This window comes from Zea mays, chromosome 10 (genome assembly GCF_902167145.1).
Source record: "Zea mays cultivar B73 chromosome 10, Zm-B73-REFERENCE-NAM-5.0, whole genome shotgun sequence".
NCBI lineage: Eukaryota > Viridiplantae > Streptophyta > Magnoliopsida > Poales > Poaceae > Zea > Zea mays.
The window spans coordinates 123,251,174-123,266,127 of record NC_050105.1 but is presented as its reverse complement, the minus strand read 5'-3'; positions in this window follow the sequence as shown (position 1 = coordinate 123,266,127).

Sequence of the window (14,954 nt, the reverse complement as noted above, 5' to 3'; positions counted from 1 at the left end):
CGGACTACCCTAAGAGTGTGGCCCTTTCCCTAGACTAAGCATCCAGTGATCGGATCCTCATTCACTGTCAAGTGATGTTCCAAACCAAGTGCAATGGTAGGCACTATTATTCGGTTTTCTCAAGTACAACAGAAGTTTAGATCCTCGAAATGGGTAAAAGAATCAACATGCATGAACAGGAAAAGAATCTGATGGATGAGGACTGACTCTTCCTTCACAATGGGATACATGTATCACTCGAGACCGTGTTTGTAAGGGCGTCTCTAACCAGGTCGGGCCTCAGATTGCGCCAGAAACCGGGTTTATGGAGGCCGACCTTACCGTATTGGGACATAGACAAATGTAACCCCGTTACGCGGGAAGAGTTCGTTCTCATGCTACCTTATGGGTGTAAGGTTCGGGGCCGACCTGAACCGTCTGAGCTCCGTTGCACGTCTGGCTTAAGGGTAAGCAGCGCTTGGTGGAGGCTGTTGGCTGCTACCCGAACGCCATGGACCTTGTGGCCGATGGGTTGGGTCTTGGGAACACCAACATGCGTGGGGAGCTTCCATGGGCCCTCCTCCCCTTGACTGACCACATCATGCATGATGAGGTTGCCGAAGGCGCAACCCACTAATGGGTTGCTTGATGGTCTCCACTGGTACGCCGATCGATTTGGGACTTACCCCCCCCCCCCGAGTGGTGGGTGACGTTGGAGACTGAGCACACCGTGAGTTTGTGCAGTGGCCGACAATGGCTATCGCACACGCCGGGGGACCAGGATACAGACCAGCGCAACAGACTGTGCTAGCCCTTGTTCCTGGCCCATGGGACCCTACCAATGGATTTCGGGGAGATCATGTTGACGAATGTGTCATCATTATGGCTTCCTGGTGTTCACATGATAGAGACTCTTCAGTACCGTTTTCCATGGTCTGGGCATGGCTCGGTGATGTCCCATCGTGCTGACATGGCTCGATAGTACTAGGCCAGCTCTTCCTTTCAGTGGAGGTGTTCACATGAGATTCGGTTGTCGTCCTGCTGGGTTGATCGGTAGGCAGGTTGGTCGGTAGCCCTACCTCGCTGGGTTGCTCGATAGGGCAGGTTGGTCGGCAGCCTCGCCTCGCTCGGTTGCTCGGTGGCCAGGTTGATCAGCAGCCCCGCATCGTTGGGTTGCTCGGCGAGCAGGTTGATCGGCAGCCCCGCCTCGTTGGGTTGCTCGGCAGTATTTGTTCGGTGGGCAGGTCGGTCGATTAGTGGGTCATCTTTAGGAGGCCCTTGGGCCTTCTTTGGGTACCCTGTTCTCAGGTACCCGACAAGGACCCTGTTGGAGCATATTTTCAGTGTTATAGTCCTATATTTGAAAATAGGACTTCGTTTAGGATTCCTATTGAAGGTGTTGTGAGGTAGCTAACAATTAGCTAGGGTATTACCTAGAGTCTTTAGAACCTCTATACCTAATTTTATTAGCTAACTATTAGTTTTAGAGGTTACAAATGCTAGATGGAGGATAATATGCTATATGTATATCTCACTATGAAAGTATCATACCACGATGATTGTATTTTTTTTAAAAAAAGGTGTTTCTACAGAGTCGACATTGTATACCATATATTGAAAACAAGACAATAGAAATAAATTTAATATTTTTTGTATGATGTATGCATAAATTGATGCAAGAAAATGAAATAAAATCTATAACCGATGATATTTATGTTGCTTTGCTACTTAAAAATGCAAGACAATTTTTTTTCTTAAGGCCCTGTTTGTTTCGTTGGAATTGAATTCCATTTTAATAATTATAATTTAGACAAAACTAATTAAGTTTATATATTTAAATATGTAATATATTTGTATATTATCCTAAATTATATGAGAGAGATAGTTATATACTACATTTATGTTATAGCAAAGCAAGTAGAAGAGTGTGCTATAAGTTGAGCATCGGAAAAATAGCATGCAAATCTATAGAATCAATTTCCATCTCTCAACCCATGAATTTGAGATAGGCTTATATGATAACTTTGGAAAGTGGTGGAATGTCACATTCTAAAAAATAGACTATTTTATTAGTAAGATTCCAATTCCTCAAAATGAAAGGAAACAAACGAGACCTAATAGTATTCTGATCGTTGATATAGACCCGTTTATTTTAGTTTAAATCCATATTCTGTCCGCCAAAAGTTGTTGTGAACTACAAAATGTCTAGCTTTTTAATCCGCTTCTATGAGAATCGCTTTGATGAAAATTGTTCAAATCAACGTGAATACAGAATCGGCAGAGTCATGGTGATAGAAGGAATCCACCACTTCCTAGATCCTAAACCCTATGTGTCGTGGTTTCGAAACCAGAGGACAGCAAGATTTGTGTTCGGCATGGGTGCTAGCGCGAACTCACTTCAAATGGTGAGCTACGGGGAGCTCGAAGGTGGATCTAAGACAGGGGGTTATACTGGTTTAGACCGAAGCCCTAGTATAGTATAGTGTTGATCGTGTATTGCTTGGAGCGTGTTACAGTTGGATACTTGTGTGCAGTTGTGGATGGATTGGATGTCTATGATGATGGGGATTGTCTTGCCCATTTATAGTTCAAGAGTAGACTTTACAATGAGAACTTATATTCTAGCGGTGTGGACTTCAGCCTCCTGCTTCTGGACCTCGTCTGCTAGGTCGTGCGCTGTCGTACCCCTAGTATGGCGTCATGTCTTATCCGTTCACCATATGGGTTCTTGTAGCTATTCTGATATAGATGTAGCAGTGTTTGGTGGGTCCTGCTGAGTCAGCTCGAGGAGAGGTTTAGGGATATCTTTAGTACAACTTCATCTTCCGTCATCCCCTTAGTGTCACCTTTCATCATGCATAGGCGACTAGGCGTATGCCTGGTACTGCGTATTGCCATGTCCCTTCTGGTGTATAGATCACTGTAGAGACCCCGATGTTGAGGTCCCTGTGGCTGGGGTTGACTGGTCCCACTGGCCAGCGGGGAAACGTATCCGACGTCGTGCTTGGTAGAGACCCTTCGGTACTGCTCCCATGGTCTGGACACGGCTTGGCGATGATAAATCTCATCATGCCGTCGTGGCTTGATAGTACTAGGTTGGCTCTTCCCCCTGTAGAGGTGTTCGTCTGAGAGCCAGTTATCGTCTTGCTGGGTTGCTCGGTAGGCAGGTTGATCGGTAGCCCCGCCTCGCCTGTTGCTCAGTAGGCTGGTTGATTGGTAGCCCCACCTTGTTGGGTTACTCGGCAGTGTTGTTCGGCGAGCGGTTTGGTCGGCAGTCCCGCCCCACTGGGTAGCTCAGGGGGCGGGTTGGTCGGTAGTCCCGCCCTGCCGGGTTGCTCGGCAGGTGGGTTGGTCGGTTAGTGCACTACAGGAAACGCCTAAATTTTCGTGGGCCAAAAACCCACGAAAATAAGCCTAAACCGACGAAAATAGAGTATTTTCGTCGGCAGGCCGACGAAAATAGCCGTCGAAAATAAGTTCGACGAAAATAGGTCCCTATTTTCGTCGGTACCGACGAAAATAACTTATTTTCGTTGGCTTTCCCAAGGCCGACGAAAATAGTCAGTCGACCATTTATTTTCGTCGGTCCGACGGTGGCCGACGAAAATACGTGCCAGGCTATTTTCGTCGGTCTAGGTGGTGGCCGACGAAAATAGACTGGGAACATATTTTCGTCGGCCACCACCGAGGCCGACGAAAATTGATGGTCCCCCCCCCCAAAACAGTTTTTTCTGCACCTATTAATAATTCACAGCAATATACACAATATCACAATTCACATATACAGATTCACAAGCCTAATACATAATTCACAAAACACATTCACATATACATAAATAGTCCATAGTCCATTCAAATAAGTCTAGAGTCCATAAGTCCATTGTCCATTCAAATACACAATTCACAAAACTCTAGTCCATAAGTCTAGAGTCCATAAGTCCATAAGCTAATCACTACTCACTACTCACTCCTCACTCCAGCGGGCTGTGGGAGTTTTGGCCACTCCCTCCTCCGCCACCAGGAAGGTGGCCACTCCCTCCAGCACCATGGACGAGGAAGTCTTGGACGTTGACACCACCCTCCGATCCATGAGCATGTGACGCTGAACCCTGCAATTCATCAATCATTCAAATAAGCCTGTATTGTGCTATCACTATACCTATACATTGCTGTGTTTGGTCAATATTTGCATAAAACTAAACATGGAACGTCACCTGTGATCCATGGTGAGGAGGAGGTTGTGCATGCATCCACGGGTACTGTTGTGCTGGCCACCCCAGAGGTGGTGGCACCCACCCCGTCGGTGGCGGTGCCATCCACGCTTGAAATGGCTTAGAGCCCGCCGGTGGCTGGGAGACCGGTGGCACCCATCCCGGGACTGGCTGCGATCCTTGGGGTGGAGGCGTCCAAGTGCCTGGAGGTGCCTGCGTCCACCCAACACCGGTCCACTGTGGCTGCGACGCTGGAGCTTGTCCTGGCCACTGTCCCCATCCTTGTGCCTGCGAGCCATTTTTGATAATAAAAAAAGAGTTGCTATGGAATTGAAGTGTTCATATAGTGTTACCTGGGGAGGGCGAAAAGCGGGCAAGTTCATATCAGGGCCGAGTCGAGTAGTCATTTCCTGCAAATGGATGCAACGTTAGAATCACAACATTATACTTTGAATTCAATGACGACACGTGATGAGATAGACGGATTACCTGAAAATAAGAAGCCATATATTGTGTCAGCTGTCCAACCTGCTCCTGCGCTGCTCGAGCCTGCTCCTGTGCTGCTTGAGCCTGCTCCTGTGCTGCCCGAGTCTCCTCCTCCAGCTGAGCCTCTCGAGCAGACCTGGAGGAGCGAGAACTCCCTCCCGAAGACGATGCCTTCCCTTGACCTATTGTCCTGTTATATTCCACAACGCCGGTGCCAAAGGCAAACCTGCATGATACACATCGTTGAGCCATTAAGTGGACACATTCTTGTTAATGAAATCGTCGAATCAAACACAAACACCTCACCTGCCATGCTTTCTACCCCCACCACTGTGGTACAACGCCGAGGCATCTAAGTCTGAATGCATCCAGTCGAAGTCAGGCCCATGGCGTTGAGTCATTTCCTCCCCATATGCATTCTGCAAAGAAAGTTAGAGTTGGAGTTAGACACAAAACATGCAATTTAATTCGTAAATACAAACTTGTTTACCATTTTCTCCCTTGCCGCCTCGCTGCACAGCACATTAGGGTTCGCCGGATCAGGGCCACGGTGACCACAGACGTAAACCTCCATAAAACTTGGAGCAACTCCACTTTCAGCTTCCTGCATGAAAAAGAAGAGTTAAACCATATAATTTTCATAGATGTAACATACAAGTTTGATTTATATACTTACCATGCGGCGTGCGGTACCAAGGTGTCCATCGGCGCCGTACATGTGCCCCGGTCCTTCAGTGCCACGGTTGGCACGGTGCTTGTTGGACTCTGCAATCCACTCAGGCGACGCCCATCTCTTAGCCAACCACCTCCAGGCTTCCATGTCCTTCGCCAGCCAATCCACAACGCTCTCCAGGTACTGCTCCTCTGTGAGGTAGATCTCATTGGCCCCTAATGCTTTGCTCATTTTCTGCCCCTTTATCTTCTTGTAGTAGTAGTTGACGGCCGCGATGCGAGCATTGTACATGGCATCCTTGATTATCTTATCAGCGCACTTCCGAAAGTGCCTCTTCACACGTGTCCACTGAGCCTGATCCTCCTCGATGTCATCCGGCAACTGGAACCTCCCCTACATATCAATGTAGAAGTTAAGTTAAAGTAAGATTAGGAGAAGCAATAATTCAATGAATTGCTTATATACGAAAGTAAACTCACCCAGAACTCGTCCCACACAGCCACCTGACAAGTCCTTCGTTTTTTTTCCGAACTTCCCCCTCCGCTACTGCTTTCCCCTGACTCCCCTGGCTCGACATAGTCCTTTAGACCCCAGTCAGCCCACTGCATAGCCGCGAACCTCTCGCCATTCAGCTCCACCATGCCAGGGTAGTAGAAGCGACAGAGGCTACCCAACACCGCGTTCACCTTGGGACGTCTGCCTGTACCGTCCCAAGTCAAGTCTTCCCATGACCTACAAAAATTAATAAAACAAGTAAACTAGTGCAATCACGTTCACATTAAAAAATTAACACAACAGAAATAAGCCCCACCATTCTCCATGCGGCCGGATGAGCCTCCTCTCGGCAGGTCTCGGACCAAGCGCATTGCTCTTCTTATACCTAAGTATACAAGTAAATTCAATATGATGAAATGATTAGAAACTAATATCAATTAAACTAATATGCATAATAATACCTGAAGGACGTAGAACCATCTGACGCGTCGCCCGCGCTGCCTGCCCCCATTGGGTCAACCTCCTCATCCTGCTCACCCTCCTCATCCTGCTCACCCTCCTCACCCTGCACATGAGCATCCTGCTGAGGAGTCTCCTGCTCACCCTCCTCACCCTGCACTTCGTCTAGACAGTCGAGAAGTTGCTGCTGCCTCTATCGGCTCTGTGAGGTGCCCTGAAAAAGCCCACTGCCCGAGCTGTCCTCGCTGGCCGCGCTGCCCCCACTCCTCCTCGATCTCCTATGCTTGAACATGTTCAACTGTAGATAAATTAATGTCAAACCACAGTATATGAAACAAATAATATTAAAATTAATAATGTGGAAATTGGAATACATAGCTTAATTGATTAACTAAAAGAAACATACTAATCAAAAGTCATCCGCATCCGATGATGCTTCTTCAGCTCGTTGTTTATTCATACGCTCTTGATTTCGTTGGATCCTTACTGATCTTCTAACGACGACAGGTCGTTTGCGCTTTGACCTAGGTTCTTCAATTAAGTCACTTGAATTGCAACAGAGATTTTCAAGTCCTTCTCCATTGGTCACATGGAATCGGTGAGCTATGTCTTGATTCGACGCCGCTTCTGGTTGAAAAACAGCATCATCGTTGTCCCTGCTCGTACTCACGTAGTCAGCACTCTCTAGAGCGACGACTTGTGGGTTGACTTTGATTGCAACCCACCAAGCCCTAAGGCTTGGGTGAGGATATGGCAGGTAGTACACCTGTTTTGCCTGATTTGCAAGGACAACATCGCTCATACTGCTCGGAATCCTAGAGCTATGCTTCACCTCGACATTACCATACTTGTCGACACGAGTCCCACTATGAGCATCAAACCAGTCGCACTCGAAAAACACGACTTTAAGTTCTTTGGGGCCATCGAAAATCAACTCTACAATGTTTTGAAGAACACCGTAATAGTCCACTACTTTGTCATCGTCAACATATGAACTTGCCAACACACCACTATTAGTGGTGGCTGCCAATGGTCGACTCTTCTCCAATTTCGCGGTTCGGAAGCGATATCCATTTACATCATAGCGAGTATAGTTTCGGACGGACACAGAGGTATGTGCCATTTGCTGCAAGTCCGGGTGCACAGAGTTTTTGGAAACCTATACAAGTAATTAGTATATGCATTATATCTTCCAAGTCCAAAATTCAAAGATTAAGTATGGACAATGAGAGAACGACAATTACTAACATAATTACGAAACCACTGCACGAAGTTTGGTCCACCTTTCAACCCATCACGTCGAAGATTTTCTAATTGGATGGTCGTAGGTTTACTAGTAGATTTCCAACATTCTTCATCAAACATGCTGGACATATTACAAACATGGAGATTACACACTATAGAAATTATGAGATGAGAAAATGGACGTAACTATGAGGAAAACTTACTCGAACGCCTCCTGTGTGCTGTCAATATTGCTATACATATATAGCATTAGCGTGTTCAAATCTGATGCTTCAATGTGACGTACACTCCCTTTTCCAACTGCTTTACCCAGATTCGTAAAAATTTGAAGGGTGCTTTGGGGTGATTCATTTTCGACATGAAGTCGCACTGAAGGCGCAAACACATTGTTGGCTCGAGCGAAATACCTGGTTGAGAATTGAGATATCTCCTTAAGGGCAAAAGCCTCCGCAATACACCCTTCGACTCTAGCCTTGTTCCGAACAGACGCCCTGAGCTTTTTCAACGCCCTTTCTATAGGATACATCCACCTGAATTGCACTGGTCCGCCTACCAAAGCTTCCCAAGGCAAATGCACAATTAGATGTTGCATCACATTGAAGAATCCTGGCGGGAAAACCTTTTCAAATTTACAAATAAGAATTGGAATTTCTTTCTCAAATTTCTGCATCAACCTCTTCGATACCGTCTTTGCGCATACTTCCCTATAGAAGTAACTCAACTCTGCAAATATGCTCCAAAGCTCATCCTTAAAATAGCCTCGAAACATCACGGGCATCAGCCTCTCCATAATAATATGGTAGTCATGGCTTTTCAAACCGATCAATTTACCGGTCTTCAGATTGACTGCCCGTTTCAGATTTGCCGCATACCGATCTGGAAATTTCAGATTCTTCAACCACTTAAATATTTCTTTCCTTTCATCTGGCTTGAGGCAGTAATCAGCTCGCGGCCTACTTTCATGCCCTTTATCGCTTACTTTCAACTCGAGCATCGGCCTCTTACAAATTTCAGCCATGTCTTTTCTTGCCTTCATATTATCTTTCGTTTTATCAGTCACATCGAAACATGTGCTTATGATGCTTTCAGCAACGTTACGCTCTTGGTGCATCAAGTCTATGTTGTGCGGTATGATCAAGGCTTTTGCATACGGAAGCTCCCATATTGATGGAATATGGGTCCAGTTATGGTCCTCCCCGTAGCCTTGGAACCTATCATTTTCTCCTTGCTTCAGACAAGCATGCCATGCCATTATCTACGGTGCAGTTTGCCTCTTTGGTGGCCCATTTCTGATTTTGGCTCCACCTCTGAATGCAGTAAGCGAATTCCTAAAATCATGCTTGAATGGAGTCCAACGTCGATGAGCATCAAAGAATGACACTTTCCCACCATGCTTCAATCTGAATGCATCCGTATCATTCATACATATGGGACAGCACAACCGACCATGGACACACCATCCAGACCAATCTCCATATGCCAACAGATCATGCACTGACCACAAATAAGCAGCGTGCATGGTAAACTCATTTTCAGTATGGCTGTCATAAGCCTTCACACCTCTCCACAATTGTTTCAGCTCTTCAATTAAAGGGCGAACAAACATATTCAGCTTTGGCCCTGGATGCTCGGGGCCTGGGATGACTAGTGCAAGGAACATGAACTCTTCTTTATTGACCAACTCAGGAGGAAGATTATATGGCACAATGAAGACAGGCCAACACGAGTAAGGGCTTGCACTGGTATTGAAAGGTGTGAATCCGTCTGTCGATAGACCAAGCCGTACACTCCTAGGGTCGTTTGCAAATTCGGGATCAAACTCGTCAAATGCCTTCCACGCATCACCGTCCGACGGATGGACCATTATGTCTGGATCAGTGACGAGACGTACACCATTCTTTGGCCACGTCATATGCAGAGCTATTTCCTTGTTGAGGAACAACCTTGAAAGCCGAGGAATGATGGGCAACCGACGAAGTTGCTTAGCTGCGACCTTCGTAACTACCAATTCACCCTCATCATTTGTCACCTCGACATATCTAGAAGCTTCACAATGCTTACAACGGTCCAGCTTGTCATCCTCCTCAAAGAATAGCAAGCAACTGTTGGGACACACGTCGATCTTCTCATATGTCATCCCAAGACCAGCCAACATCTTCTTTGCGAAGTACATATTCTTTGGCAACTTATGATTCTCCGGGAGAACCTCGCCCATAAGTTGGACGATGTCGTTGTAAGCACTGTTTGAAATGTTGTGCTTCGACTTTATCGCCATTAGTCTTGTTAGAGTCCCAAGAACTGACATCGGAGTGTGCTCGTGCAGTCTCTCTTCTCCCGCGGCGAGTAGCCGGAAGAATTCTTGAGCATCGCGTGGAAGCTGCCCCGGCTCCTCAGCGTTCATTTCAACCTCCCTACCAAGATCATGCAACATATCGTCCATCCTATCATGATCGTCATCAAGCTCCACCTCCGCGTCAACGTGTCTAATAGACTCTCCATGCTGGTACCATACAAGGTAGTTCAGCATAAACCCACTTTTGCAAAGGTGTTTCTCCATTTCTTCCTTCTTCTGAGGCCACTTGTTCTCGCAGCGATTGCAAGGACACTTCACTAGACGACCAGTTGCATCTTTGAAAGCGTGCTCAAGAAAAGCCTTTGTTACACCCATCCATGCATTCGAATGTGCCCCATCCTTTCTCCACCCGTCATACATCACCCTCCGATCACCGTCCATTTCAAAGGCTAAACAAAAGTAAAAAACATCAACGATCGTCCGTGGCTTAATTAGGTGAACTCCCTATTAGGTAAAGGCCCTAAACCCACCCAAGAGTGTAGGCCGATGCTTGTGATTTATGACGTGTAGCCTACGATTGCCGTGAAATTTCGGCAGCATAACCCCGCTGCTCTCCAAGCACACGCCTGAACATGGTGTGTTGGAGAATAACTGGGTTACACAACCGAAATTCCGCGTCAATCGTAAGGCACATGTCACAAATCACAAGCATCGGCTTACACTCTCAGGCTGTCCAAAATACGTGGACAATTCCGGAACGGCGAACCTCACAAGCCAATGTGACTTTCGCCGTTCCCGAATGGGTGACGCATAAGGTTCGCTACGGTTAACGATTAAAACTGAACTCTAAACATTAAAAAATATCTCGGAGATTAAACAAAAGACATCACCCTCCGATCATCCTCCGAACGGGTGACTAATAACTATATAGTAAATAATAAATGACACATTAACCGAAATTACGAAAACAATGTAATTGTCAATAAAAAAATCGGCAGCACCTCCACTATAAAGTGATGTTTCTAAAACCTGCAAAAAACAACAACACGATGGTTGCCAACACAGAATACTGCACGATAGCTACATAATGAACAGCTATCAATACCTAGCTAACTATTTATACTAACAAGTAAATAGATATCAATCTATACATTATATAAAGTAAATTAGCTAACTAATTACTATAAATTAAGTAAAACCATTACCGTGGCAAGGTGGAGGGGGCCGCGGCGTGGGACGGCTGTTCGGAGTGGGCGCGGCGTGGGGAGGCGGCTTGGCGAGGCGCGGCGCGGCGATGGCGCACAGCGAGAGCACGCAACGCGACGAGGGCAATGGTCGAGGGCGCGCGGCGCGGCGAGGGTGCGGCTGCTCGGCTGCTCGGCGCGGCGATGGTGCGGTTGCTCGGCGTGGGTAGGCGGCTCGACGCGGCGAGGGTGCGGCACGCGGCGCGGCGGCGGGCGCGCGGCGCAGCGGGCGGGCGGACAGGCGCGCGCGCGGCGCGGTTGCGGCGACGGCGGATTCGTGAGAGAGTGAGGTCGCGTGAGAGACGAGAGAGAAGGCCGGGATGGAAGATAACGACCTTTATTTTCGTCGGCCTCATTGGGGCCGACGAAAATAGTGGTCCGTTCAAAATTTATTTGCGTCGGCCGAGCGGAGACCGACGAAAATAAATACCGTATATTCGTCGGCCGAGCGGAGACCGACGAAAATACAGACAATTTTCGTCGGTTTAGAGGCCGACGAAAATACCTTTCGTATTTTCGTCGGCAAGCTGACGAAACTACAGCCTGACCCACGAAAATAGGCCGCATTTTCGTCGGTCACAAAGGCCGACGAAAATAACCTTCTATTTTCATGGGCCGACCGACGAAAATATATCGGCCTACGAAAATTTAGGCGTTTCCTGTAGTGGTGGGCCATCTTTGGGATGTCTTTTGGGCATTCTTCGGGCACCCGGGTCTCAGGTACCGGACAACAGCCCCTACGCCTTTGTGTAACTCCTTAGAGTTACGCAGATGCTTTTCTCAAGCGGTTGCATTTTTAGGTGCGCGTAAGCGCATCTACTAGATGTAGCCCTTGAGCCCCCGAATAGTCCATGTGGATTGCTTGGGGTTTATGCAGTGTAAGGGGGGAACCCTTTTCTGCGATGGTTCGTCACGCAGCAGGCATGAATCCATCTCCTAGCTTTCTGGTTAGGCGACTGCCTTTCTAGGTGCGCGCATGCGCATCTACTAGATGTAGCCCTCGAGCAATCATGTGGATTGCTTAGGGGTTTATGTAGTGTAAGGGGCATACCCTTTTCTACAATGGTCCATCTCGCACCTGGCATGATTCCATTGGCCACTGCCTGGCTCACTTTTGATGGCTAGGGTCTCGGTTGCGCGTGAGCGCATTTGTTAGATGTAGCCTCCGAGCCCCCGAGTAATCCATGCAGATTGCTTGGGGGTTTATGCAATGTAAGGGGTGGACCCTTTTCTGCAATGGTTTGCCACGCACCGGGCATTAATCCATCTTCTCTTAGGTGCGCGCGAGCGCATCGACTAGATGTGCGCGAGGAACAAATATCTTCTCCTGGTCTTCTTGTAGATCTCCTGGTTTGTCGTGCCCTTGCCTCGTCTAATCGGAGCAGAGCACATGAGTAGGTTGCGATGTAGGCTGAAGCGCTACCATGTGTAGGGACGCTCAGGCGACATCGTCTTGTCTTCTCCGCCTGTCACCCTTTGCCTCGGTACCGTACGTGCTACAGTGGGAGTCATGATGGCGACAACCCATGTGGTGCAGAGAGTCTAAGATCTTGCCTTGGTAATGCGCGAGCAACTGTGTGGCTCACGTATTGCAGACGATGCGCCTGCCACTGGAGTGGGCAGGTATACGTCTCATCCACAGTCAATGCAGAGGCGCACCATACTTCAAAATGGTGACATCGGGTTTCCCCGATGGCTCTTGTTGCATGTCGTAGAATACGTGGTATCGCCGGGCCTCGCCTTGTGAGGGGAGCAGTGGCTGGGACTGCTCCTCCTTGTGATAGCTCCGGTCCACGCCCCTCGCTTGGTGACCTGCATTAAAAAGGCATCCTTGCACACGGCCTTGTTATGGTACTCAACGTCGTATCTATGGGTCCTCATTCAGATCGCATTCAATCCTCTGGATTTTTTTTCTAGATCTTGTCGAGCAGGGTCTCGGGACTTGTCCCTTGTTCAAGATAAGGTTTGATAGTCGCCTAGAGGGGGGTGAATAGGAGAAACCTAAAATTTATAAACTTAAACTTGCACTAAGGCAGGGGTTAGTGTGAGAATTAAATTGGAGTGCGGAAGATAATTCTCCTTGCTTAGAGTTGCTCAATCAATGTAGATGACCTTTGAGAGCAAAACTCAAATCAATATGAGCAAGGGAACTTTTAGAGAGGGAAAACAAATCAAGTGAAGATCGACAATTGAACACGGTGATTTGTTTTACTGAGGTTCAGTTCCAAAGAACCTAGTCCCCGTTGAGGAGGCCACAAAGGCTGGGTCTATTTCAACCCTTTCCCTCTCTAAAACGATCACTTAGACTGGATGAGCTTTCTCCTTAATCACTTGGGTCACTAAGTCCCCGTAAGGATCACCACACACTTAGATGTCTCTTGCTAGCTTTACAAAGCACTTTAGGGAAATAAGAATGGGAAGGAGAAAGCAATCCAAGCAACAAGAGCAACAAAAGAACACAAATAATCCTCTCACAAGTCTCTAAGCACTAGAGTTGATTTTGGGAGCTTGGAGTGGATTGAATGCTTGAATGTGTCTTGGAGTGTTTGACTTTGCTCTTGCAATGAACGTGGAGTTCAGAAAACTTGGATGCTATTGAAGGAGGTGGTTGGGGGTATTTATAGCCTCCAACCACTTACTAGCCGTTGGCTGAGTTTGCTCTAAATTGGCACACGGGACAGTCCGGTGGTGCACCAAACATGTATTGTTCACTGTCCGGTGCGTGCCATGTCAGCATGCCCGTTGGGGTTTGGAGCGACTTGACCGTTGGAACCCTTTTGTCCTGTAGCTTCACCGGACATGTCCGATGTGCTCTGACTTCTCTGCCGCGCACTGTTCACAACTGTTCACTTTAGGCAGACGACCGTTGGCGCAGGTTACCGTTACTCCATTGGCTCACCGGACATGTCCGGTGTACACCGAACAGTTCGGTGATTTATAGTAGAGCGCCCCTTGGAAATTCCTGAGAGTGAGCTGTTCGAGTGCTGCTCGGCCTGGGGCACCAGACACTGTCTGGTGCGCCACTGGCAGCACACTCTCATGTCCTTTGCTCCAAATTTATTTGAGTCCCCAACTTAAATTCTTTCTTGGTTTGTGTTGAACCTTATGCACCTGAGATAAATGACATCTAGGCAAACTAGTTAGTCCACGTGATTTGTGATGGACGTCAACCACCAAAATCGATTATAGGAAATGATTAAGCCCATTTCCCTTTCAAGGTTTATGCCTCTAGGGGCCAAGCCCTAGGCACTGGAACAACCATTCTAGGATGGCAGAGCATGTAGGCTTAGGGCACAGGACCAGGTTAAGCGGTTACACGACTCCAGACCACCCCTGAGAACGTGTTTCTTTCCCCTGGATCTAGCCATTCGCGACCCGATCCTTACCCATTACAAGGGAAAGTTCTTAAACCGAGTGACAAGGTGTAAACATAATCTAGGTTTCATGAATGTAATTAGAAATCAGATCCTGGTTTGGATCCTACTGTAATCAATTCTCCAATAGTAGTGTACTAGTGTTTATTCTAGCCGATCGTAGTTTGGAGCATCCCCCAAGTTTGGACTAGGTTCAGACCTCCAAGTACTCATTCTGAGGTACTCGGTCAGCTATTCTAGGGTGGTGGAGTGAGTGGGCTTAGGGTACAAGACTAGGCTAAGCGGATACACGGCACCAGACCACCCTTGAGAATGTGGTCCTTTCCCTGGACTAAGCATCCAGTGATCAGATCCTCATTCATTATCAAGTGACGTTCCAAACCAGGTGCAATAATAGGCACTATTATTTGGTTTTCATGAGTACGACAGAATCTTAGATCCCCAAAAGGGGTAAATGGAAACAATATGCATAAAGAGGAAAAGAAACCGATGGAT